The following is a 27,726-nucleotide window of genomic DNA, read 5'->3' on the forward strand; positions in this document are numbered from 1 at the left end:
CCATGCACCGGGAGCCCGACGTGGGATTCGATCCCGGGTCTCCAGGATCATGCCCTGAGCAGAAGGCAGGCATTCAACTGCTGAGCCACCAAGTGTTCCCAGATTTCTTTTCTTTATCATAATGCTTAACTGAAAACAGTCATAGAATCATAGAATTTCACTCATCTTGGGAAGAGTCATTAAAATTCATGTTTTTGGTATCCTTCTCACTGAAGTGTACTGAAAAGTGCACAAGTCTTAAGTATACAGTAAACATGTTCACCCCAGTAGAGAAATGAAACATTACCCAAACTGCACAAAAGCCACTTGCACCTCTTGAAGTCAGAGCCCACACTGTACAACACAATTACATATTTCTATACCCAGCTGAGGAATGAGTGGGCTGAGGTCTACATTGGATAAATGATTTTATTTGTCCAAAAGTGAATTACTAGTGAGAACATGAAACAAGGTCTTTATGCTGCTACTTGTGTTTTTCCAGTAAGTTAATTCCATCTAATTTAGCTAGCAGTATAGAGCCCAACACAGTACAAAACTGCAGGAAGAGTGCCCCAAACATTTGTTGAATGAATTAATGAAATCATCTCTGAAGTTCCTCCTGTTTCATACATTATATCTATGTTTGGTGTGTTTTTCTTGGTCTCTCACTCACATTGCAAGGTCTCTTCAAATCTTGCTGATGATTCTGGGCTATTTCTGAATGAAGTATTATGAAGCTGTATGTGTGGGTGCTATTGCCCTTTGTAGGGCTTTTCTCTAGGAGGGTTGAATGTGAGCCCATTTCACTGGGTGAAGTCCCCATGTCTGTATTTGAAGAACTTATTTCTGGGGTTATTTTATTTTGAAAGAAAGGAATCCTTCCACCACCTGGGGAAACATGAAAACTGTTAGTGCTTTAGAAACAGTATGAGAGGAATTGTGTGACCAGCTCTTCATGCAGTCTTTCTCTAAATCTATGTTCATTTCTACATCTCATTCCCAATGTTCTCTGAGGATGACTATAAGTTGATGTACTTTTTATTGTTACCATGCAATAACAACTCTAAATAATGGCAGTAATGAAATATCCTCCTACTTTTAAATATTAACTTGGTCTGGCTCTAAACAATTGTGGTTGCTATTTTTTCAACTTTATAGATATTTAATTTATATATCATAACCTCCCCTATTTTAAGTGTACATTTAATGAATAGTGATAATTATACTCAGTTTGATGAATTTGGGTAACTGCATTCAAAATATGGTACTGTTCCATAACTTTAAAATGTTTTCTTGTGCCCCTTTGCAGTTGATACTTTGATCCAGCTTCCAGGACCAAATAACCACTGATCTGTTTTCTCTAACTATGCTTTTTACCTTTTTAAAGAATTTCATATAATGAAAACAAATAGTATGTGCTCTTTTGTGTTTTCTTTCACTTAAGATGTTTTTGAGATTTATCCATCTTGTCGTATATATTAATATCCCTGTTTTATTGATGAGCAGTTTTACACTATATGGATATTTCACAATTTTTTTTTTATCCATTCACATGTTGGTGAACATTTGCATTGTTCTAGTTTTGGGCAATTGTGGATAATGCTTCTGTGAAAATTTGGTGTAAGTCTTCATATAAACATACGTTTTCATTTCTTTTGGAAAAACTCCTAAAAGTAGGATCAATGGATCATATGTTTAACTTTCTAAGATACGCTATGCTGACTTCTGAGGTAGCAGTGCCATTTTGCTTTCCACCAGCAATGTTTGAGAGTTGTCATTGCACTATATCATCAACACTTGCTATTGTTAGTATTTTTAATTTAGGCTATTGTAGTGGTGTGCAGTGTTATCTCATCTGGTTTTAATTTCATATCTCTGATGACTTGTGATATTGAGAATCTCTTCATGTTCTTATTTGACATTTGTTTATCTTCTTTTGGGAAATGCTTATTCAATTATATATGTGTGTATATATATATATATTTGTCTATTAATGGGTTGTTTGCCTTCTTGAGTTGAAAGAGTCTTTTATATTTTAGATAAAGCCTTTGTCAAATGTGTTTTGGAAATATTTTTCCTAGTTTAAATTTACCTATTTTGCTTCCCTCAACTCTAAGAATAAAAGTCTTAATTTTGACAAAATAAATTTTATTAGTTTTTTTTCTTTTCTATATCATGTTTATAGTGTCTTACTTAAGAAATCTTTGACCCAGGTCACAAAAGTTTTTTGTTTTCTTCTAGATGCTTTATAGTTACATGTTTTTTTAAATTTTATTTATTTATCCATGAGAGATGCAGAGACAGAGGTAGGCAGAGATACAGGCAGAGGGAGAAGCAGGCTCCATGCAGGGAGCCCCATGCAGGACTCGATCCTGGGACTCCAAGACCACACCCTGGGCCGAATTAGGCACCAAACCACTGAGCCACCCAGGGATCCCTATAGTTACATTTCTTACAATTAGGTCTATGATCCATTTTGAGTTACTTTTTATGTATGGTATCATGTATGGATTGAGGCTAATTTTTAATACAGACAACCAGCTGTTCCAGAATAATTTAAAGACTACTTTTTCTCTATGGAATTACCTTGTTTTAGGAAAGGACTTGGCATATTCCAGAACCAGAAGGGAGGTCATTGCGGCCTGCATGGAAAAAGAGGAGGAGAATGTTATACAATGATATTGGAGAGAAAATAAGGGCCAAACCTTGTAAGAACTTATAGGTCTTGATAAAAAACTTGGATTTCAATCTTATTGTAATATAATTGCCTCAGGCAACTTAAATATGGACACTGAGTGATCTGATTTATGTATTAAGATACTTCTGTTTGTACCAATCTGGTGAAACCATGCTGATGAAGGTCACTGCTGACCATGCCGTAGTAAGCTGAGTCTGATGAAGTTTTATTGTTTTTCAGTTGGGCAAAATTTGACCCATAGCTCAGCAGTTCTTAAACTGCCAACTGCACATTTGCTTTTTCCCCTCTCCTTGTAGGAGTCTGTTTAAAACCAGAGCTAATGCACTTTTTTGAATGCTAGCTTATATATTGCTACTGCCAGAAATTTTTGCCAGAGATATAGAAAATGCTACCTGGTGCTTTATGTCCTTTTGGCTTCTCTTCCTTTGCTATTTCCTTATTGCCAAGGTAAACACTGTGCTAATGCTAATAGGAAAAAGCTTAAGGAGATTTTTTAATTATTAGAGATGGTATACCCTTTGGTGGTTATTACTAGCTTAATTTGTGAATTGAAATTAACTAAACGTGAGGAATCTAGGGTAGCATTTTTGTAATAAAGATTTATAATGCATCATGATCATCCACTGAACTTGAAAATGATTAAATTAACTTAAATATAAAAAAATTTTGATATAGAAAAGTTTTGTTCTGTATAGAGTAGAGTATAGGGAAATTGTAGAGATCCTAATAATAGAATTGGTTTATTTTGGCAAAATTTTGTTGAAGGATGCTTAACTGGTTAAATTATATCTAGATTGTCTTTTCTGTTTAATTCTAAAAGGCTCTTTATTCAAATATAATTTGTGCTTAAACTTTAGTAGTTTTAGTATATGCTTTAACTTTCAGAAGATTAAATGTACTGAAGAGGCAAAAAATGAAAGTTAAATCAAGTTGAATAAATAGGTTACTATTGTTTTTTCTTTTAGTGAGTTCTATATGATTAATATCAGCTGTTTGGCTGATCAGTTCTATAGATAAGTTTCATATTTGCATCATAACTATATAATTTGTCTAATATTGTAAGAATGTTGGTTAGGAAGACAGACATTTTATTAAGTAAAATGTTGGCACAAGTCTTGCTAGTGTTGATATTTCTTATTTTTAATTTCTTGATTTTATCTCTACATTAACCCAAATTTCATTTTTAAAGATTATTTTAGGTGTTTAAATATAGAGTTTAGGGATGCCTGGGTGGCTCAGTGGTTGAGTGTCTGCCTTTTGCTCGAGTTGTGATCCCAGGGTCTTGGAGTCAAATCCCACATTGGGCTCACCACGGAGAGTCTGCTCCTCCCTGTGCCTGTGTCTCTGCCTCTCTCTCTCTCTCTCTCTCTCTTATTAATAAATAAATAAAATCTTTAAAAATATGGAATTCGGTTTTAGCCTTCTATAGTTTCAACAGTTATTGAAATAGCCTTGCTAGAATGGAACTATAGAAGTTTTTAAGTTTTATTTTAAATTATTTTTTTAAAAATTTGAGTGTAGTTGACGTACAATGTTACATTAGTTTGAGGTATATAGTGACTCAACTTTTCTATACATCATGCAATGCATACCACAAGTGTACCTACCGTCTGCCACCATGCAATGCCATTACAATATCCATGACTATATTCCCTATGCTGTGCTCTTTTATTTGGAACTGGGAAATTTTTTGATTTAAAGCATGTGGAGAAAATTCCACTTTTGTTGGACAAGATATTATGAAAACTCTCCCACTAATAGATGCAGAAATTATGAGATGAATATCTTCAAAACAAAGAGAATAACTAAAACTAGAGTGGTAAGCTAAAACTAATGTCCTGGTTTTTCTGGAGTGTCTATTAGAAATATAGACCAGGGTTTTGACAGCTTCATGAAGGAATAGGAGATAAGACCTTTTGTTTAATAAGATGGGCAAATAATACTCATGCATAAAGGCAAGATGTTCAGAGGGCTAGACCCTCAGTGAATGGTTGAACTAGGAAAAAAAATCATATCTTGGTGAAAGGAGTCAAAAGGAATCTTTAAAAGTCTTAGTTCTTGGCTTCATTTGGGAGAAAAACTATTCCCTGAAAATTAATTACTAATCTATCTAAACATGAGCTCAAGGTTTGAATTTACAAAACCTGCAGAGTTCAAGAAAAACCACACTAACAATTTAATTTAAAATGCTTCAGGTAGGTAGTGTACCAGAGTGGTAGAGCACCTACCAGAAGTAAATACACATTTATTTGATGAAAGTCACTCCCAACTTGCCTCTTTCAAATTAAGGCCCACTAAATAAACACTGCTTACACACACAAGAAACAAGCAAGAGAGCAAAGTCATTAAAAACAGCAAACAGTGAATCAGATGGACTTGGCTTAGGATCTGACACAGGATTAAAAATGTCGAAATTATGCTTAAAATGTCTCTGTAAATAAAAAAAGGATATTGTAAATATGACCAAGGACTAAGGTTGAATATATTTTAAGAATTATATAACTTTGGAAAGTAACTGGGTAGAATCTGTAGTAATAAAATATATTTGTTTAAATTAAAACTCTGTGGATGGGTTAAATGTCAAACCAGACACAGCTAAAGAGAAAATAATAAGCTGGAATGAGATCTGAAGAATTATGAAGAATTTAGCACAGAGAAATTTAAAAAGTATGGAAGACAGACTGAAAAGTTCACTCATGCCTAACTGGAGTTCCAGAATAAAAGAGTACTGAGAAGAGGGAGAGGAAATTTTGAAATATTAATATTTTTTATAATGAGAATTTTCCACACTTGAGGAAATACAAAGATTCTTAGATTTAAGAAAACAATAAATCCAACACAGAACAAATAAAAACTAATGTTAACCCAGTCACACTGTAAAGTGAGATCATCAATGACAAGATAAAAAGTAACTTTTTAAAATAGGTGGCAATCTACCTTCAAATAAAAGTTAGATTGATGTCACAGCAGCAAAAATAGAAGCCAGAGAATATAAACACATCTTCAATGTACTGAGAGAAGAAAGAAGTTCATCTAAAATTTGAAACTTAAACTATCTTTGAGAATGAGGATTAAATAAAGACATTTTCATGTAGACACAAATTAAAGGAGTTAACCACTAACAGACTTCACTGAAGGAATTTGAAATGATGTACTCAAGGTAGAAGTAAAATGATCTCAGATAGAAGGCCTAAGATTCAAGAAAGAATGATATGTAAAAAAAAAAAAAGGTAAACATGAGGGAAAATATAAACTAAGATGGACTGTATAAAAAAGTAATAATACACTTATTTTCGGGTAAAATTATTAATATTTTATACTAATAACTTTTAAGATGAGAAGGAAGTTGTCATATGTTAAATTATTCCTCCCCCAAAAGAGATGTTGGAATTTTAACCCACGGTACCTCATAATGTCACTTTATTTGAAGGTAGTCTTTACAGAGGGAATGCAGTTTAAATGAGGTTATTAGAATCGCCCTAATTCAATATGACTGGTGTCCTTACCAAAAAAAAAAAAAAAATTCAGACACAGCACATAGGAAGAAAACCACATGAAGTTGAAGGCAGAGATCATAGTATGCTTCTACATGCCAAAGAATGCCAAAGATTGCCAGCAAACCACCAGAAACATTAAAGACGTAAAACAGATTCTTCCTTATAGCCCTCAGAAGGAACCAACCTTACTGACACATTGATCTTGGATTTGTAGCCTTTAGAACTGCGAGGCAATAAACTGTGATTGTTTAGGTCACTCAGTTTGTGGTGCTTTGTTACAGTGGCCCTAGAAAACTAATAGAGAAATGTTTAGGGTAAAATGTCCAATATAATAGGAGTTCTAATAACTTTGTATTATTTGCAAAGATAAAATTATATATTTTAAGCAAACCATATATTAAAATTTTTCTTGGATGTCACTAAAAGTAAAAATATAATACATATCTTTTACTTCAGTAGAGAATAAGTAGAATAAAAAATGAATTCTTATTATATATACAGCTTATTCCATATCTGGAAATGTATAAGTTGATCCTGGAACATTTTCATACCAGAGAGCAAGAAAACCCTTAAAGATTTCTGCTAATAGACTCATAAACTAATCTGATTAGCCAGCCCCAGCCAAGAAAGGAAAATTTATATATCAATAAAGATAACAACTGCAATGGATTAAAACTTATAAAATATATTTAAGTCCAGCAGTTCAAAATTATACTAATTATTTATGATTTATAGGAATAAACGAACAAACTCAAACCCTTTGGAGGGTTCTAGAAATGATTTCATTATTCTGGAAACTAATTAAAATATATCAAGAATTAATCTTAGCATCTGATGGGAAGATGATGGAGTAGGAGGATTCTGGGCTTATCTAACCCATGGATATACCCACATTTTTAGGAAATACAAGGAGATGGAGAAATGTGCTGAATATCACTATGTGAATACAAGAACAAAAGCCAGACCACAGGAAACTATAGGACATATGACCCAGCATATTCAACACATTAAAATGAAATGAGATAAAATGAAATAAAATAAAACACAATAAAATAGATGGACAGAAAATATACATATTAGAAGAGATTTAAAAGACATAGAAACTGAGAAGATAGACCAAATTTAGATACTTTTTTAAAGTAAAAAAATGTATAAAATCATCAGGGAAATAGGAACATTGAGTAGACATTTATAGTATTAAATATTCATTTTTAAATTCTAAGAATGCAATAATGGTGTTATAGTTATGTGAAAAGAAGAGCACTTTAAATAACTTGTAACAAGGTGGTGGTGGATATGGTGCTGTTTGAATAAAGGTCTAGAGAATAATTGGCCACGTTCAGTAATTATCAAGATTGGGTTATCGATATATTAGGTTAGTTATTTCTGTCTATTTTTATAGATGCTTGAAAGTTCTGTGATACAAAAGTTAAAATGAACACAATAACAATTCCTACTTCATAGGGTGATAGAGTAAAAAATTATTATTTTTACTAGCACAGAAGTTTCCATGTAATTCACACCCAATTTTTCAAAAGCCTCAATCAACTATAAACAAGAAAGAAAGAAAAACATAGGACTCGATCCTGGGACTCCAAGACCACACCCTGGGCCGAATTAGGCACCAAACCACTGAGCCACCCAGGGATCCCTATAGTTACATTTCTTACAATTAGGTCTATGATCCATTTTGAGTTACTTTTTATGTATGGTATCATGTATGGATTGAGGCTAATTTTTAATACAGACAACCAGCTGTTCCAGAATAATTTAAAGACTACTTTTTCTCTATGGAATTACCTTGTTTTAGGAAAGGACTTGGCATATTCCAGAACCAGAAGGGAGGTCATTGTGGCCTGCATGGAAAAAGAGGAGGAGAATGTTATACAATGATATTGGAGAGAAAATAAGGGCCAAACCTTGTAAGAACTTATAGGTCTTGATAAAAAACTTGGATCAATTTTTATTATTGACCAATTTCCTGGAAAATACTTCTATATCAGTAAGAAAAACACTAGCATTTTTTTAAGCTAGGGTTTTCCCTGACTCGATATATCATAAGAACTTCTCTTTGAGTTTCTTTATATGTACAAGTATCAATATCTTGTTGTAGCTTTTTTTTGCTATAAATTTGATGACTAGTTTTGATAATGTGCTACCTTGGTGAAATACAACTTTTTTCAAACTACTCCCAAGGATTAAGTCTTACTAAATAAAATGTTCAGAAAAATCTATTAAGTACTTATTACCAGAGTCCTTGTTATTAAAAGAATCACAGTATGTTAATATCTATGCTTGTTTGTATGTGATAAGAATTTGAAATTGAGATAATAGCCTTGGTATTACATGCATTTTGGCCAGAACATATTATAGAATATATACTCTGCTGCTCTGTGACTAAATTTTTTTTCAAGATTTCCTGCATCAAATAATCTCCAATTGCATACACATTTAAGAAGAGAGTGAATCAAATACCTTACAATAATAAAAACACAGGTGAATTTAATTTTCCATTATCCCCATTAACTGGAGTCTGGCTCTTGCCTAAGATTTGCTCTCACAAAGGCATATCACAAAGAAATATCCTATTTCTATTACCAGGGCCTCATTGGCTTTTGTTAGAGCACCTCATCAACACAGGGAGAAAGACAGCAATTTGGTACATGTAATTCAAAAGAATTTCTCCAAGACTTCTTTGAGGTAATATCAGAAAGTTCCCTTGATATCTACCTTAAAAGAAAATTGGATCTTAAATTTAACTTCACAGAAACACATCTTTTGAAGTATTACAAATAAAGCAAGTTTCCTGCCTGGGGACACTTGCCTATTGCTCTAGCAGATTGCACTTACTATACTATGGAAAATGGAACAGTGTTACGTTTATTTTTCTCAAAAATTGCCCTAAGAAGGATGCCCACTATCTCTAGTATTATTTCATGTTGAATTGGGAGTATTGGACAATGCATTCAGACATAACAAAAGAAGTAGAGGCACAAGAATTAGGAAAAATAAAGAAATAAAACTATTTGCAATTTATGAGATGGTATTCTTGGAAAACCTGAGAGAATCAAAAATAAAATTAACACATACATAAATTCTGTTAAGTAACAGGGTTCAATTTTAACATACAAAAATCAATAACCACTTAAAAGACATAATGTAAGAAAAACTCCATTTATAACAACAAAAAATGTAAAATACTTAGGCACAAACTTGAAAAGAAATGTGCAAAATCTATATAAGGAAAACTTTAAAATATATCAGAAAGGCACAAAAACAGATTTTAATAAATGGAAAGACATTCTTCTTTCTTGAATAGAATGAATCAATATAAAAGAGTTAATTCTCCCTAAGTTATTATGTAAATTAAACATGATCCAATAAAAATCCAACAAATTTTATTGCTAGAGCTACAGTATTTGATTATAAAGTTCAAAGTTACAAATAAATATACCAGAGAAACTAGGAAAATTCTGAAAAAGCAGAATAATTAGTTTTACCAATTACTAAACACACACTTCTATAATTAAAATAGAGGGTACCAATGAATGAAAAGGCATATCAGTAAAAGGAACAGCATAGCGAGTTCAGATATAGACACAAATACATATAAAAATTCAATATTTGGGGACTTCCTGGGAAGATGGTAGAGTTGGAAGACCTAAACTCATCTTGTCCCATTGAGACAACTAGATAACACTTACATCAATACAAGTAACCAAGAAAACTACCAGAAGACTGGCAGAACAAATTCCACAATTAAATTCAGAGAAGAGGCCAGAATGAAGAGGATAGGAAGGGCAGAGGTGCAGTGGGGAATTCATCTTTATTGGTCTGGCCATTGGAGGCAAGGAGTTAGGGGTGCAGAGAAGAGCAAGAAACAGACTCACACCTGGGAGCCTGCACAGGGAAGATGAATCCTCATAGCATTTGGCTTTAAAAATTACAGGGAACTGAATTTTGTGAGTTCTTACAACCAGTGGGACTTAATAAAGTCTGGTATTTTAAAAATCAGTAGCTTGGCTCTGGAAGAGCCCAAAGGGCAATAGGTAGTTGAGTCCCTGCCCATAAAAAGATAGCCCAAGGAGATACAATGTAGAAGTAGTATTTTAAACAAATGCCTGGAGCATGTTGTTTACTAAAATCATAGTCCCCTGAGGGACAAAGGAGCTTGCCTGTGCCATTTCCCTCCTGTGTTCCTCCAGCAAAAACACCTGGTAAGCTGCAGGAACCAACCCAACACCAGGTTTTACTACCTAACTGGCTTATACTATGCTCTGTTGTCCACAATTTGGTGAATCTGCCCCTTCCAGCCAGGCCTGACTCAGTCCTGACATTTCAGTTTCCCTTCCATTCAACACCAGCACAAACCTCACCAACACTGCATCATCTGACCATGAATTTTGCAGGGCCCTGGTCTTGGCAGCTGTGGCTCGCCACCTTCTTGGGAAGACAGTGCTCCTCGTTGAAATTGTACCCCCTGCTCTCACGCACTTTTGCAGAGTGGCCCTAGTCTACTATGGTATCAGTAGCGGCTGCATATCCCCCGTGGAAGAGAACCAGCTCCACCTTGTGAAAAGTATGTATCCCACCCACTACTTCAAGAACAATAGACAAAGCAAATGAGGAGACAAAGGAATATGTCCCAAAAGAGAGAATAGGACAAAATCACAACAAGAGAGCTAAGTGAAATATAAATAAGTAACGTGTCTGATAGAGAATTTAAAGTAATGATCGTAAAGATACTCAATGGACTTGAGAAAACAATGGAGGACATAAATAAGACCTTTAACAAAGAGATAAACAAAAAGCAATCAGAAATGAAGAACACAATAACTGAAATAGAAAATACACTAGATGGAATAAATGGCAGGACAGAAGCAGAAGAACGAATCAGCAGTGACCTAGAGGACAGAGTAATGGAAAGTAATCAAGCTGAGCAGATGAGAAAGAAAAATTATGCAAAATGAGAATACATTTATGGGACTCAGCAACTCCATTAAGTGTAATAGCATTCATATTAGAGGGCTCCCAGAGGAAGAAAAGAGAGAAAGGGGGCAGAAAATTTATTTTAAGAAATAATAGCTGAAAATCTGGGGGAAGGAAACAGAAATTCAGATCCAGGAGGCACAGTTATTCCCCAAAAAAGTCACCCAAGGAGGTCCAAACCAAGACATGTGGTAATTAAAATGGCAAAACAAAAACAAAAACACTGTTACAAAAAGAAAGAATTTTAAAAGCAGCAAGAGAAAAGAAAAGTTACATACAAGGGAAACTCTATAAGGCTATTGGTGGATTTTTCAATAGAAACTTTGGAGTCCAGAAAGTAGTAGCATGATATATTCAAAGTGCTAAAAGGAAAAAATCTGCAACCAAGAATATTCTATCCAGCAAAGCTATCATTTAGAATACAAGGAAAGATAGATCTTCCCAGACAAACAAAAGTTAAAGGAGTTCATGACCATTAAACCATCTCTACAGAAGATGTTAAAGGGAACTCTGTGAGTGGAAAGGAAAGACCAAATGAGTAAAAAAAAATTCAGTCAAGGGACTCACAGAATAAAAGGATGTAGATTGTGACACAATATACTTAAAATGTGGGGAAGAGAGGAGTAAAGAATGGTTAAAACTTAAGTGACCATCAACTTTATACTTCTATATGCAGAAGATGTTACATACAAACATAATTATAACCATAAGTCAAAACTAGTAATAAATATGCAAAGAATAAAAAGAAATCAACGTATATCACTAAAGACAACTTACGAAGATAGAAGAGAGTAAGAGGGAAAAGGGACAGAGAAGATTCACAAAAATACAAAACAAATAACAAAATGGCAATAAGTACCTACTTATCAATAATTACTTTGAATGTAAATGGACTAAATGTTCCAATCTAAAGAATAGGGTGACAGGATAGATTAGAAAACAAACAAGACCCATCTTATGCTTCCTACAAGACTCACTTCAGTCCTAAAGACACATGCAGATTGAAAATGAGGGGATTGGGATATATATCATACAAATGGATGTCAAAAGAATGCCAGGTTAGCAATATTTATATTAGAAAAAACTGACTTTGAAACAAAGACTATAACAAGAAACAAGAAGGACATTATATTGTCACTAAGGGAACAATCAATCAAGAAGACATAAATTGTAAATATTAATATGCCCAACATGAGAGCACCCAAATACATATAAGAGTTAATAATAAAAATAAAGGAAATAATTGCTAATAATACAATAATAGTAAGGGAAATAACACCCCACTTATATCAATGGACATATGATCTAAACAGAAAATCAACAGGGAAACATGGCTTTGAATGGCACACTGGCCAGATGGATCAGACAAACTCATCTAGAACATTCTATCTTAGGCAGCAGAATACACATGCTTTTCAAGTGCACACAAAACATTCTCCAGAATATTAGGTCACAAAACAAGTCTCAATGAATTAAAAAAGATCAACATTGTACCATGCATTTTTCTTTGACTATAATGCAATGAAACCAGAAATGAACCACAAGAAAAATGTGGAAGGAGCACAAATACATGGAAGTTAAATAAATATGCTAGTAAACAATGAACAAGTCAACTAAAAATCAAGGAAGAACCAAAAAAATACATGGAGACAAGTGAAAATGAAAATACAATGGCCCAAAACCTATAGTATGCAGCAAAAGTGGTTCTAAGAAGGACGTTTATAGCAATACAGGTCTACCTAAAGAAGCAGAGAAATCTCAAACAACTGAGCCTTACACCTAAAGTAGCTAGAAAAGGAATGACTTTTCATGTCTTCTGCCCATTTTTTAACTGGATTGGATTACTCGATTTTGGGGTATTATTAGTTCTTTATACATTTTGGAGAACAGGCATATGAAAAGATGCTCAGTGTCACTGATCATTAGGGAAATACAAATCAAAACTATAATGAGAGATCACCTCACATCTGTCAGAGTGACTAAAATCAAAACCACAAGAAACAACAGGTGTTGGCAAGGATGTGGAGAAAGGAAAATGCTCTTGAATTGTTGGTGGGAATGCAAACTGGTGCAGTCACTCTGCACAACAGTATGGAGTAGAGCTACCCTTTGATCCGACAAGTGATATAAAATACTAATACAAAAGAATACAAAAATACTAATTCAAAGGGATACACGTACCCTGATGTTTATAGCATCATTATTACCAACAATAGCCAAGCTATGGAAATAAAGTGTCCATAGAATAATGAATGGATAAATATGTGGTGTATATGCACACACACACACACACACACACACACACACACACACTGGAATATTACTCAGACATAAAATGAATGAAATCTTGCCATTTGCAACAACATGGATGGAGCTAGGGAGTATTATGCTAAGTAAAATAAATCAGTCAGAGAAAGAAAAATACTATATGATTTCACTTCATTTAAGAAACAAAATAAAGAGCAAAGGGAAAAAAAGAAAGGCAAACCAGGAAACAGATTCTTCATAAAGAACAAATGGTTACCGGAGGGAAGGTGGGTAGGTGATGACTAAATAGGTAAGGGGTATAAAGAATACACTTATCTTGATGAGCAGTAAGTAATATATGGAGTTTTTTGAATTACTATATTTTATACTTGAAATGAATATAATACTATTTACTAACTATATTCAAATAACAATGACAAGAAAAATAAAAAAAACCCCTCAACATATGATGAAGGTGGCATCTCAAATCACTAGAAGAAATGTAGGCTTTTTATTTATTTATTTATTTATATATTTTTTAAATGTAGGCTTTTTAATGAATGATTTTTGAACAGCTATAGAAGGCCACCTATACTTCACATTATATACCAGAATAAACTCCAAATAGGGCAGAGATCTATTGTAAACTATGAAACTACACAAAGATTAGAAGAGAAGGTAAAAGTTTAAAATAACCTCTGGGTGAGTTATGACTCAAATCCAGATACAATAAAATATTGATACCTTCAAATATATTAAAATATTTTTAAATTATCAAAACCACCATAAACAAAGTCAAATAATAAATGGCAGATGAGGAGAAAATATTTGCTACCTTATCATAGATACAGGGCTAACATCTTAATATATACACATTTCTTAAAATATATTTGAAAAACCTATGCCCTAATACAAAATAAGCAAAGATAGAAATAATCAGTTCATGAAAAAAAAGATATACAGAAGGCTTTCAAATATATAAAAAATTTCATAACTTATAAGAAAAATGCAAATTGAAATTACATTCAGATACTATTTTTTATCTATTAGAAAAATAAGAATTCAAAATCTCAATAACATATTTTGTATACAAGATTACAAGATTACCAAATATTGCTGATGAGAATTCTAAATGATATAACCTTTTTGGAAGGAATTTGGCATTACCTAGCAAAATTTGCTATTGACACAGCAGCAATTCCCACACGTAGGAATTTAACCTGAAGATACACTTTCACAAATGTGAAGGGAAAAAATATGCACAATGTTATTCATTGAAGCATTATTTGTAATAGCAAACTACTGAAAACATCCCAAATGTCCAACCACAGGAAACTGGTAGAATAAATTATGGTACATTCACACATGGAATAGTATACATTATAAAAAAAGATTGAGGAAGAATCCTATGAATTGGTATGAAATGATTTCCACGCACACTGTAGTTTGGGAAAAAAAAATCCCCAAACCCAAGTATATATAGTATACTATTTTTTATGTAAGAGAGAAATAAGGCTATATACATATATTTTAGATAAATACAGATATATGTGTATGTGTGTATATTGCAAAATTGAAATACAGGAAAGATAAGCCAAAAATGAATAAAATTTTTTGCCCCTAGAAGGTATGTGGAAATGCAGTGTGGGACTTCTTGGAAAATATCATTTTAACTGTCAAGTAATATAAATGCTTTACACATTCAGAAATTTTAAAAAATTAAAAAGAATTTAAAAAAGATTTCCCTACAAATGGATAGAAATAGAAATAAATGAACCTAACTATACATCAAACTGATGATATGATCATATGGAAAAAGAAATTCATTCAAATAAATTTTGAATGTAGTACCCTATGTATCATAAATGAGCTAAGTACAAGAAAAACTGCAAAAAAAAAATCCTGAACTCCATTGTTTTGTTGTTGATAATGGTATTGATGTAGTAATACTAGACATAATTTTTGTATACTATTGGGGTGGGGCAAGATGGTGGAGAGTAGGGTCCCCAAGTCACTCGGCCCCACCAACTTACCTAGATAATTTTCAAATCATCCTGAAAACCTACGAATTCGACGTGAGATTTAAAGAGAGAACAGCTGGAACGCTACAGAGAGAAGAGTTTGCGCTTCTAACAAGGTATGGAAGATGGGAAAATAAAATAAAATAAAAAAGAATCCAGTGGAGGAGGGGCCCCGCGAGGAGCCGGGCTAAGGCGGGGTGGTGAGAGCCTCCAGGACAGGAGAGCCCAGCCCCAGAGAAGCAAGAACTTTAAAAATCTGCCCCGGATTCTTCCTGGATGGAAAGGCGCCCGCAGGGAACTGGGGTAGGATCCCAGGAGGCAGTGGAGCCCCCAGGTTCCCAGGTCACTAACAAAGGAGTGTGCCCGGGGAGAGTGCTCCACACACCACGGGCCGAGCGGGGGAAAGGGCTGGACCGTGCCCGGGCTCGGGGAGAAGCCGGTGGGTCAGGCGGGGGCTCCAGGCGGAGGGGGCTGCGCCCTGCTGCCTTCGGGAGCTGCAGCCCCAGGAGCGGGAATCCAGCAGCTCAGGCCCTGGATCCCAGGGTGCCAGGGGACACAGCCCAGGATCCTGCACTCCCCCCGGAAGAGGCAGAGGCCGGAAGGGCACAGGGCAGCGAGGGTGCTCCTGCCGCTGGGCACCCCCAGGTTGTGCAGGTCAGCGCCCCCCATCCCCGGAGCATCCAGGCCAGTGCAGACTGGGAGACTGCGGTAGTTACTGAGGGAGCTGACTCCAGGGCTGGGGAGCTGGCCGTGGCTAATGTTGTTGTCCCTCCTGGTGGCACCCTGTGCCTGGGATTGAGTGGGGCCACCAGGGAACAGGGGCCTCACAGGATAAACAGCTCCCACTGAGCAATGCATACACCTGAGAGCACAGCAGGCCCCTCCCCCAGAAGACCAGCTGGAAGGACAAGGGAAGAGCAAGTTCTTGACCAAGCAGCGTTGGAAAGCTCCAGGGGAAGTCGAGGGAATTACAATACTGGAACCAGAGGATACCCCTCCTTGTCTTTATCTTTCTTTCTGTCTTTCTTTCTTTCTTTCTTTCTTTCTTTCTTTCTTTCTTTCTTTTTTCCTTTCTTTTTTCCAGTACAACTGGTTTTTAGCCACTCTGCACTGAGCAAAATGCTAGAAAGAAGAACTCACCACAAAAGAAAGAATCAGAAACAGTACTCTCTGCCACAGAGTTACAGAATTTGGATTACAATTCAATGTCAGAAAGCCAATTCAGAAGCACAGTTATAAAGCTACTGGTGACTATGGAAAAAAGCATAAAGGATTCAAGAGACTTCATGACTGCAGAATTTAGATCTAATCAGGCCAAAATTAAAAATCAATTAAATGAGATGCAATCCAAACTGGAGGTCCTAACACCAAAGGTTAATGAGGTAGAAGAAAGAGTGAATGACATAGAAGACAAATTGATGGCAAGAAAGAAAGCTGAGGATAAAAGAGAAAAACAATTAAAAGACCATGAGGAAAGGTTAAGGGGGGGGGGGAAAGACAGCCTTAGAAGGAAAAAAATCTACATTTAATTGGGGTTCCAGAAGGACGCTGAAAGGGACAGTGGACCAGAAGTATATTTGAACAAATCATAGCTGAGAACTTCCCTAACTTGGGGAGGGAAACAGGCATTCAGATCCAAGAGATAGAGAGATTCCCCCCCCCCCAAAATCAATAAAAACTGTTCAACACCTCAACATCTAATAGTGAAACTTGCAAATTCCAAAGATAGAGAGAAAATCCTTAAAGCAGCAAGAGACAAGAGATCCCTAACTTATATTAGGAGAAATATTAGATTAACAGCAGACCATTCAAATGGTCCTCAAAAGAAAGCTGGGGTAGCAATCCTCATATCAGATAAATAAGCTTATCCCAAAGACTGTAGTAAGAGATGAAGAGGGACACTATATCATACTTAAAGGATCTATCCAACAAGAGGACCTAACAATCATGAATATTTAGGCCCCTAATGTAGGAGCTGCCAAGTATACCAATCAATTAATAACCAAAGTTAAGACATACTTAGATAATAAGTATTAATAGTACTTATTATCTAATAATAATAATACTAATTATTATTAGACTAATACTGGGAGACTTCAACACAGCACTTTCTGTAAATGACAGATCTTCTAAGTACAACATCTCCAAAGAAACAAGAGCTTTAAATGATACACTGCACCAGATGGATTTCACAGATATTTACAGAACTTTACATCCAAACACAACTGAATACATATTCTTCTCAAGTGCACATGGAACTTTCTCCAGAATAGACCACATACTGGGTCACAAATCAGGTCTTAACTGATACCAAAAGATTGGGATCGTCCCCTGAATATTTTCAGACCATAATGCTTTGAAACTAGAACTCAATCAAAAGAAATTTGGAAGAAATTCAAAAACATGGAGGTTAAAGAGCATCCTGCTAAAATATGAAAGGGTCAACAGGGAAATTAGAGCAGAATTAAAAAGATTCATGGAAACTAATGAGAATGAATATACAACCGTTCAAAATCTTTGTGATACAGCAAAAGCAGTCCTGAGAGGGAAATACATCACAATACAAGCATACCTCAAAAAATTGGAAAAAAGTCAAAACACAAGCTAACCTTGCACCTAAAGGAACTGGAGAAAGAGCAGCAAATAAACTCTACACCCAGCAGAAGAAGAGAGTTAATAAAGATTCGAGCAGAACTCAATGAAATAGAGACCAGAAGAACTGTGGAACAGATCAACAAAACCAGGAGTTGCTTCTTTGAAAGAATTAATAAAATAGATAAACCATTAGCCAGCCTTATTAAAAAGAAAAGACTCTAATTAATAAAATCACAAATGAAAAAGGAGAGATCACAACCAATACCAAGGAAATACAAATGATTTTAAAAACATATTATGAGCAGCTATACACCAATAAATTATATAATCTAGAAGAAATGGACACCTTTCTGGAAAACTACAAACTACCAAAACTGGAACAGGAAGAAATAGAAAACCTGTACAGGCCAACAAAGAGGGAGGAAATTGAAGCAGTCATGAAAAAACTCCCAAAACACAAAAGTCCAGGGCCAGATGGCTTCCCAGGGGAATTCTATCAAACGTTTAAAGAAGAAACCATACCTATTCTACTAAAGTGTTCTGAAAGATAGAAAGGGATGGAATACTTCCAAACTCGTTCTATGAGGCCAGCATCACCTTAATTCCAAAACCAGACAAAGACCCCACCAACAAGAATTATAGACCAATATCCCTCATGGACACAGTTGCAAAAATTCTCAACAAGATACTAGCCAATAGGATCCAACAATACATTAAGAATATTATTCACCATGACCAAATGGGATGTATCCCTGGGATGCAAGACTGATTCAACACTCGTAAAACAATCAACATGATAGATCATATCAACAAGAGAAAAAACAAGAACCATATGATCCTCTCAATAGATGCAGAGAAAGTAAACAAAAACAGACACGTAGATCAATGGAGCAGAATAGAGAATCCAGAAATGGGCCCTCAACTCTATGGGCAACTAATATTCGACAAAGCAGGAAAGACTATCCACTGGAAACAGGACAGTCTATTTAATAAATGGTGCTGGGAAAGTTGGAAAGCCACATGCAGAAGAATGAAACTAGACCACTCTCTTGCATCATACACAAAGATAAACTCAAAATGGATGAAAGATCTCAATGTGAGACAAGAATCTATCAAAATCCTAGAGAGAACACAGGAAACACCCTTTTTGAATTTGGCCCCACAGCAACTTCTTGCAAGATACATCTCTGAAGGCAAGGGAAATAAAAGCAAAAAGTAATTATTGGGACTTAGTCAAGATAAAAAGCTTCCGCACAGCAAAAGAAACAGTCAACAAAACTAAAAGACAACCTACAGAATGGGAGAAGATATTTGCAAATGACCTATCAGATAAAGGGCTAGTATCCAAGATATGTAAAAAACTTATTAAACTCAACAGCAAAGAAACAAACAATCCAATCATGAAATGGGCAAAAGACATGAACAGAAATTCCACAGAGGAAGACATAGACAAGGCCAACAAGCACATGAGAAAATGTTCCGCAACACTTGCCATCAGGGAAATACAAATCAAAATCACAATGAGATACCACCTCACACCAGTGAGGATGGGGAAAATTAACAAGGCAGGAAACAACAAATGTTGGAGAGGATGCGGAGAAAGGGGAACCCTCTTACACTGTTGGTGGGAATGTGAACTGGTGCAGCCACTCTGGAAAACTGTGTGGAGGTTCCTCAAAGAGTCAAAAATAGACCTGCCCTACGACCCAGCAATTGCACTGCTGGAGATTTACCCCAAAGATACAGATGCAGCAAATGCCGGAACACCTGCACTCCGATGTTTCTAGCAGCAATGTCCACAATAGCCAAACTGTGGAAGGAGCTCAGTGTCCATTGAAAGATGAATGGATAAAGAAGATGTGGTTTATGTATACAATGGAATATTCCTCAGCCCTTAGATACGACAAATACCCACCATTTGCTTCAACGTGAATGGAACTGGAGGGTATTATGCTGAGTGAAATAAGTCAATCGGAGAAGGACAAACATTATATGGTCTCATTCATTTGGGGAATATAAAAAATAGTGAAAGAGAAAAAGGGAAAGGAGATAAAATGAGTGAACATATCAGTGAGGGTGACAAAACATGAGAGACACTAACTCTGGGAAATGAACAAGGGGTAGTGGAAAGGGAGGTTGTTGAGGGGTTGGGGTGACTGGGTGATGGGCACTGAGGGAGGCACTTGGCGGGATGAGCCCTGGGTGTTATGGTATATGATGGCAAAATGTACTCTAATTTAAAAAAACAGAAAAAGAAAAGAAAAGATTATCCTCCAAAATATATTCAATATATTTTTCTTCTTTCTTATGGGTTTAAAAATAAATTACACACAATTCTTCCAATATACCACACACAAAATAATTCAATATTCTCATATTATAGCCAAAGAAACTAGCAAATATTAATTTTTATGTGAAATTAGTAGAGTCTGATTTTAAAAACTTCTCTCTCTCTCTTTTTTTTTTTAATGCACAGGGTATTTGTGTGTGTGTGTGTGTGTGTGTGTGAACTTTCATAGAATAGATTGAGAATCTAAAAACTTATGTTTTATTTCTACTTCAGTCACAAATTAGTTTATTTTAGGAAAATTACTAAAACTGAGCCTCTGTTTTTTTTTTAAATCTGTGTAATGAGGACTGGAGTATATAATATCTAAGATTTCTTTAAATTCCAACCTTCTGGGCAGCCCGGGTGGCTCAGCTGTTTAGCACCGCCTTCAGCCCAGGGCCTGAACCTGGAGACCCAGGATAGAGTCCCATGTCAGGCTCCCTGCAGGGAGCCTACTTCTCCCTCTGCCTGTGTCTCTGCCTCTCTCTCCCTCTCCCTCTCTGTATCTCTCATAAATAAATAAAATCTTTAAAAATAAATAAATTTAAACCTTCTATGAGTCGATGTAATTTTGATAAGGTTTTAGTATTTGTTTCTCAGAGAGGTGGATTGAACAGAATTTAAGCTACTGAAAAATCCTAATAATAAATTAAATCAATTAACATTCATGATATAATAACTAAAGTAACTAGTTTGTGAATACTAATGGACCGAAGATTGTTTTAGACTCTTGCCTAAGGCTGTCATAGCCTATTTGCTGACAAATCCCAGATTCATATAACCAGTGTAGATCTATTTGCACTCCAATTTGTGTAAGCAAGTGACTCTATGATTAATACTTGTATGTTTCTCAGATATTCAAGTTTAGGACATATAAAGTCAAACTCTAGACCTGCCTCTACCTCTCTTAACTTGGAAATAACATGTTCCATTCTACTTCTGTCTATGGCCTCTGTGATCCCAGTAGCTTGAATAAGAAACTTCAGCATCTGGCCTGACTCCTCTTCTGCATACCACTCACATTCAAACCTATCAGTCCTGTTTTTTCTCCCTCCAAACTATGTTATGAATCAGGTCACTTCATTTCCAATGTGAGCATCCTAGCCCAAAGCACCATATTTTCTCACTTGGGCTTTTGTAATAGTTTAGTAGCCTCCCTACTTCTCCTTTTATCTCCTTAGAATCAATTAATTACCCTCCTAGCATTCAGAGTATGCAATAATGATTATTTTACAATACAATTATTGTTATTGTTATAAAAGTGACATAAAGACATGAATTATTTGAGGAATACCACCATTTAAAAATATTAGAAGAATATTATAAACATCTCTTTGTACATTACTTTAGATAAGTGAATATAGAGAAAATATTTTATAAAAAGAGATACTATTTATTATGATATTTTTCTACTTTTACTCTTTAAAAATTCTATATTGAACAGTCATGATTTTTTTTTATTATCTATGTTAAATACCATGTATCGACACACTGCCATGGTAAATGAGGAGGTGGTAAATTTAGCTCACTTATTCTTTCCTAAACTCCCCTCTCTCTCTCCTGTCACAGTAATTATTTCACTACTCTTAGGTCCTCTTTTGATCATACTTGTACCCCCAAAATATACATTTTCCCTTTATTTCTGTCTAGTAGTAATAAACGATCTATTTCCTTACCTTTAAAAGTGAGGCTTTTGATTCCTCACCCTTGCACTGTTTTTATTTTTATATTAACAACACTGAAAAAATTGCCTTCTGTGCTATAACCACAGTTCAGTTCTCCATGCTTTGCCTTTAACTTTTAAGAGTTGGAAAATCAGGGGATCCCTGGGTGGCGCAGCGGTTTGGCGCCTGCCTTTGGCCCAGGGCGCGATCCTGGAGACCCGGGATCGAATCCCACATCAGGCTCCCGGTGCCTGCTTCTCCCTCTGCCTGTGTCTCTGCCTCTCTCTCTCTCTCTCTCTGTGAGTATCATAAATAAAAAATTAAAAAAAATTAAAAAAAAAGAGTTGGAAAATCAATAAGCCTAACTTTACATTACCACAACTATGCAAATGTGGTCCATTGTGGAGCCAAGCAGTGATTTCAAGATAGTGTATTTTTTTCATGTATAGTGTCCCTCTTCTTCAAATTTCTAATTGCCTTTCTTTTTTTCTTTAGCTAATCCTTAAGTTTGTTCTTCATTTCAAGGATACTATCAAGTCTATGGAATATATTCCACTGCACTCACCTTTTATTTTTTTACTGCATGCTTATTTCTGGACCTTACTTTAAGAATGATTTTGCCACACATTAGTTATGTTAGGTCTAACATCATTATTGTCACCAGTTAGCTTCAGTTTCCTACATCCTATGCCTTTCTCACTCTTAGCTTCTTGTTTCCCCCGAACCATCTTAAGGAAGCTTGTAAAGAAGGATGCATGGGAGAGAAATTTTCTGAGTACTTAAGCATTTTAAAAGCTTTTTGTTCCATCATCATACTTGATTGATAATTCTCCTAGGTAAAGACTTTTTTTTTTTAAATTTTTATTTATTTATAATAGTCACAGAGAGAGAGAGAGAGAGAGACAGAGAGAGAGAGAGGCAGAGGGAGAAGCAGGCTCCATGCACCGGGAGCCTGACGTGGGATTCGATCCCGGGTCTCCAGGATCGCGCCCTGGGCCAAAGGCAGGCGCCAAACCGCTGCGCCACCCAGGGATCCCCCTAGGTAAAGACTTCTAAGTTCAATAGCAGCTGTCATCAGAATTTTGAAAGCAATGCTGCTGGCATGCTAGCAGTCAGTACTGTTACCTTTCCTCTGAAAATTTCTAAGATCTTCACTCTGACCTTGGTATTCTTAAATTTCTTGATATTATGTTTAGTAATGGATGTTTATTGCACTCATGGTGGACATTTCCTGGCTTCTCTCAATCTGAACACCTACATCTATACTAAGCTGTGGCATGTTCCTGTCTATTACTTCTTTGATATTTTTCTTCTCCATAATTTTCTTGTTTTCAATAGTCATACACTAATTTTCTAAGTGTTCCCTCTTGCAATTTTACTTTTCCTTTTTTCAGAGATCCTATTCTTGTTGCATGCATGTAACATCTTCTACTGTATCTTTAGTATAATAATTATAATAATAATAATTTAGTATAATAATTAGTATAATAATTTTAATAATAATTAAAAGTTCTTTTCCATTCCTTAATTTGTCTTTCTTTCTCTGGGGTATTTTATCATGTTTACCTTGGTCTTTAAATATTTTCCCTGAAGTGTCAGATAATTCATAGTTGTTCATTGCTTTAGAATAATGGGAAAGAGAACTAGAAATAATGTGTGAAAGGTTTCCATAAAGGTAAATGGGTAGTGATCTGGCTATTAATCTGATGAATCCCTAAAATGATTCTAAGGCTTTATTCTAAGTGTAAACATCTCTACTTTGGGTTTTCCAAACTATTAAGTTTCTCTAGAAAAGAATGATTTAGTTTTGTTTAGTTTTGATTTTTTTTGGATGGTGAGGCTTAGAGGAGGTGAGGGATATGGGGTTACTACTTTTTCTTTACATATTAATTATTTTTATTAATTATTTTTAAATCAACCCTAGGTCTCTATCCCACCCCTGTCGCACCTGGTTTCTTCATAGCCAGAGCTCTTCCTATACATCCACACTTCCATCTGCTTTTTGGACTTCCTAAACCTTATTGAACTCTTTCATCAACTACTAGCCCTTACCTTGTTTCATTGGATCTTCTACTTTTACTATCACTTTAATACAGTCTTGGGAGAGAGAATTGATCAATTCATGTGCTCAATTTGTCACCTTAAGCTATTATAAGAATCTACATTCCATTTTTCATAAAAAGTAGCTTAATTTTACTTGACATTGAGACACTAAGCATTTCAAAGTTTTATGACATTTATATTGTGTTTTGTAACCTTAATCCTATTTTCTTAGTTCTATATTTAAATGGATTTAATGTACATCACTATTTTCATTCCCAAGTTCTCAATTTTGATTCCCTCTTGTTGTATGGATTTTATTTCAAGGAGTTTATAAAAACACTTGTAAGTGCTATATTCACTGAGTTCTTTTGTGCTAGAGCATATTATGTGTCTATTACCTTCCAACCTAAAGAAATACTTGGTTGATTTTTTTAAATTAATTTTTATTGGTGTTCAATTTACCAACATACAGAAAAACACCCAGTGCTCATCCCGTCAAGTGTCCACCTCAGTGCCCGTGGTTTATGTATACAATGGAATATTACTCAGCAATTAGAAACGACAAATACCCACCATTTGCTTCAACGTGGATGGAACTGGAGGGTATTATGCTGAGTGAAATAAGTCAATCGGAGAAGGACAAACAGTGTATGTTCTCATTCATTTGGGGAATATAAATAATAGTGAAAGGGAATATAAAGGAAGGGAGAAGAAATGTTGGGAAATATCAGGAAGGGAGATAGAACATAAAGACGGGTACTTGGTTGATTATAGAAAATGTTGGTCACACCTTCTTGTACTGCTGTGACATTACTATCTTCTAGTATTCAACATTGCAGGAGACACCATTTACCATGATGTCTCTATTCATTTCTTGACTGGCTAGATTCTATCACTGAGTCATTTTTTTGCCCCTCAAGCAAGTGAATGTGTGCTATTTTTTTTCCTTTTACATTTAAGAATATCTCTTTCTAGTCTTTATATGTGAATGGAATGTTGGCTAGATGCAGTATTTCTTTTTTTTTAAATTTTTTATTTATTTATGATAGTCACACACAGAGAGAGAGAGAGAGAGAGAGAGGTAGAGACACAGGCAGAGGGAGAAGCAGGCTCCATGCACCGGGATCCCGATGTGGGATTCGATCCCGGGTCTCCAGGATCGCGCCCTGGGCCAAAGGCAGGCGCCAAACCACTGCGCCACCCAGGGATCCCCAGTATTTCTTTTTTAAATCACATTTCTTTTCCTTTCAGTTTAGTAGGCAGTTCCTCGTTGTCCTCTACCCTGGAATAAGGAATTTTTTCTTATCCTCTAAATTCAGTAATAACAAGAATATGATTTAGAGTTGATAATATTGAATATATTTGTTGGAATATGATATAAACTTCTGAATTGCAGTCTCTTATCCCTGCAGTTCAAGATTATTTTTCTATTTGTTATTGGAATACTTTTTCTGATTCATTTATTGAGTTCTTTAACTCAGTGACATTTATCATCCTTGTGTAATGTCATCTTTGTCACTCTTCCTTAGCTATTATCTTCTATTGCCATTAATCTTTTTATCTTTTTCCTTTGATTTTACTGTGCTTGTCTCAAGCCTTTTCTCTGTGTAAGTAATTTATTTTTCAGCCGTGTCCATTCAATTTCTTACAGTGTATAATTTGTTTATTAGTTTTGTAATGGTGTTATTTTAGTTTCAGTTTGTTTCCTTATATTTTGAATTTCCATTTTTATTTCATTCTGTGTTATCCTCTTACATTTAAGCTCTTATATTATTCAATTCATATTCTTAATAAGCTTTTCTATGGTATGAAATACTGGTGAGATGTTTTTCTGTGTATTTTAGACTCTGGTTGCTATAGAGTTTCTTTCATTCTCATTTTTTGTTCTGTTTGCATAGTTTCTATGCCGTTATATTTTCATCTTGTTCATATTTCTAGTGGGTTCTATATGTAAACTTTGTTCTGGTAGACTCTGGGTGAATTCTCCTTTAGTCCCTTCCCATATTCCCTGAATCTAAGAGTCTTTCCCTAAAATTTGACTTGAGAGATGGTTATTGAATTCTTCTCCCTTCTCAGTAGCCTGAGGATTTTGGTGTATGTGTTTTGGAAGATGACTAGGAGTAGGGAGAGAGGTAAGCTGGCACTTGGTACAGTCTAGTTGTTCAGATATTCTATACTTTTACTAGCTTTTTCTGTCTGGTTTATGCTTTTTATTGAAGTGTATGACACCTCCTACTATATAGTTTTGGGTTTGTTGACTTTACTTTGTAATCCTGTCAGTGTGCTCTGTCTAATGTGATGTGATATTATTAGGTACCAAACTGTTTTACTGTCTTGGGGATAATTCTCTATTTTTTGTAATGCAACTTACTATGAAATATACTCAGCTCTTCTTTTGTTTAAAGATTTTATTTATTCATGAGAGACACACAGACACACACAGAGAGAGGCAGAGATATAGGCAGAGGGAGAAGCAGGCTCCTGGTCAGGAGCTCCATGCAGGACTCGATTTCAGGACCTTGAGATCACGACATGAGCCAGAGGCAGATGCTCAACCACTGAGCCACCCAGGCACCCCTCTACTTGGCTTTTTAAAACTTTATGCTCAAATTTTTCTTTTTTGGTTTGGTGTTAGGTATGCCTTTTCTGATCAGCATATATCTGAATTTTATTATTGGTACTCCATCTGATAATATTTTAATAGGTGAACTTTACCTACCACATTCACTTTGATATTTTATGCATTTGGGCTTATTTCTACCACCTTCCTTTGTATTTTCTGCTTACCATTCATTTTCTTTTTTTTTTTTTTTTCTGTTCTCCTATTTTCTGTTGGATTGATAAAATGTTCTAAATTTTTCTTTTCCTTTCTTTTCCCCTCTTTTTCTTCCTCTTCCTCCTCCAAATTATCTTATTTGTCCTCCATTTGATTCATCTAATTTGGCAGATATCAAGACTGTTTCTATTTCTATGTTTATTACCTAGGGTTAACTTTTTAAAATTTATGTAGAGCAAACATTTAGAAATGAACATATGCGTAAGTGTACACCTCCATAAACTTTCACAAAGTAAATACACCTGTGTAATAACCCCGATCAAGAAGTGGAACATTATCAGCACCCCACAACCCCTATAGTGTCCCTTCCCAATTTCCCCTTTTCCCTTTCTAAGGTCTTCCTTACCATAGATTAACTTTGTTTTGAATTTTACGTAAATGGAATAATAAAATATCACCTCATTATGTCTGATTGCTATACTTCAATGCTATATTTCTAGGCCCACCTATGCTGTTAGATGTAGTGGTGACTCATTCACTTTAATGTAGATTATCCCATTGTATGAATACACCACAATTTATCATCCATTTTACTCTTGCTGGCCATTTAGAATTTTTCTAGTATTTGACAATGATGATTAATGCAATTTTGAATATTCTTGTTTCTGTCTTTCATTCACTGTTGCATTTGGGTATACATGTAGGAGTGAAATCTTAGGATTGGTGAGTTATAGGCTATGCATGCATTCAACTTTAGTAGTTACTATCAAACATTTTCTGACACGGTTGTACCAATTTATATTTCCATGTATAGTGCATGAAAGCTCTAGTTGCCCATATCCTCACCGGCATGTGGTATTACTAGTTTCTCTAGATTTCACCTATTCT

At 35.2% G+C, this 27,726-nt stretch overlaps 1 long non-coding RNA gene across 1 annotated transcript in view; it reads right to left on the bottom strand.

Moving 5' to 3' along the window:
• Positions 1-27,726, bottom strand: part of LOC112914256 (uncharacterized) — a 244,545-nt gene that overhangs the window by 187,849 nt on the left and 28,970 nt on the right. Inside the window, exons 2-3 of the long non-coding RNA XR_011996777.1 lie at positions 7,975-8,030; positions 2,566-2,621 (exon numbers count right to left, since the gene is read on the bottom strand). This is a non-coding gene — a long non-coding RNA (uncharacterized lncRNA). The remainder of the gene's footprint in view (positions 1-2,565; positions 2,622-7,974; positions 8,031-27,726) is intronic.

Source organism: Vulpes vulpes, chromosome 1, assembly GCF_048418805.1.
Source record: "Vulpes vulpes isolate BD-2025 chromosome 1, VulVul3, whole genome shotgun sequence".
Taxonomy (NCBI): domain Eukaryota; kingdom Metazoa; phylum Chordata; class Mammalia; order Carnivora; family Canidae; genus Vulpes; species Vulpes vulpes.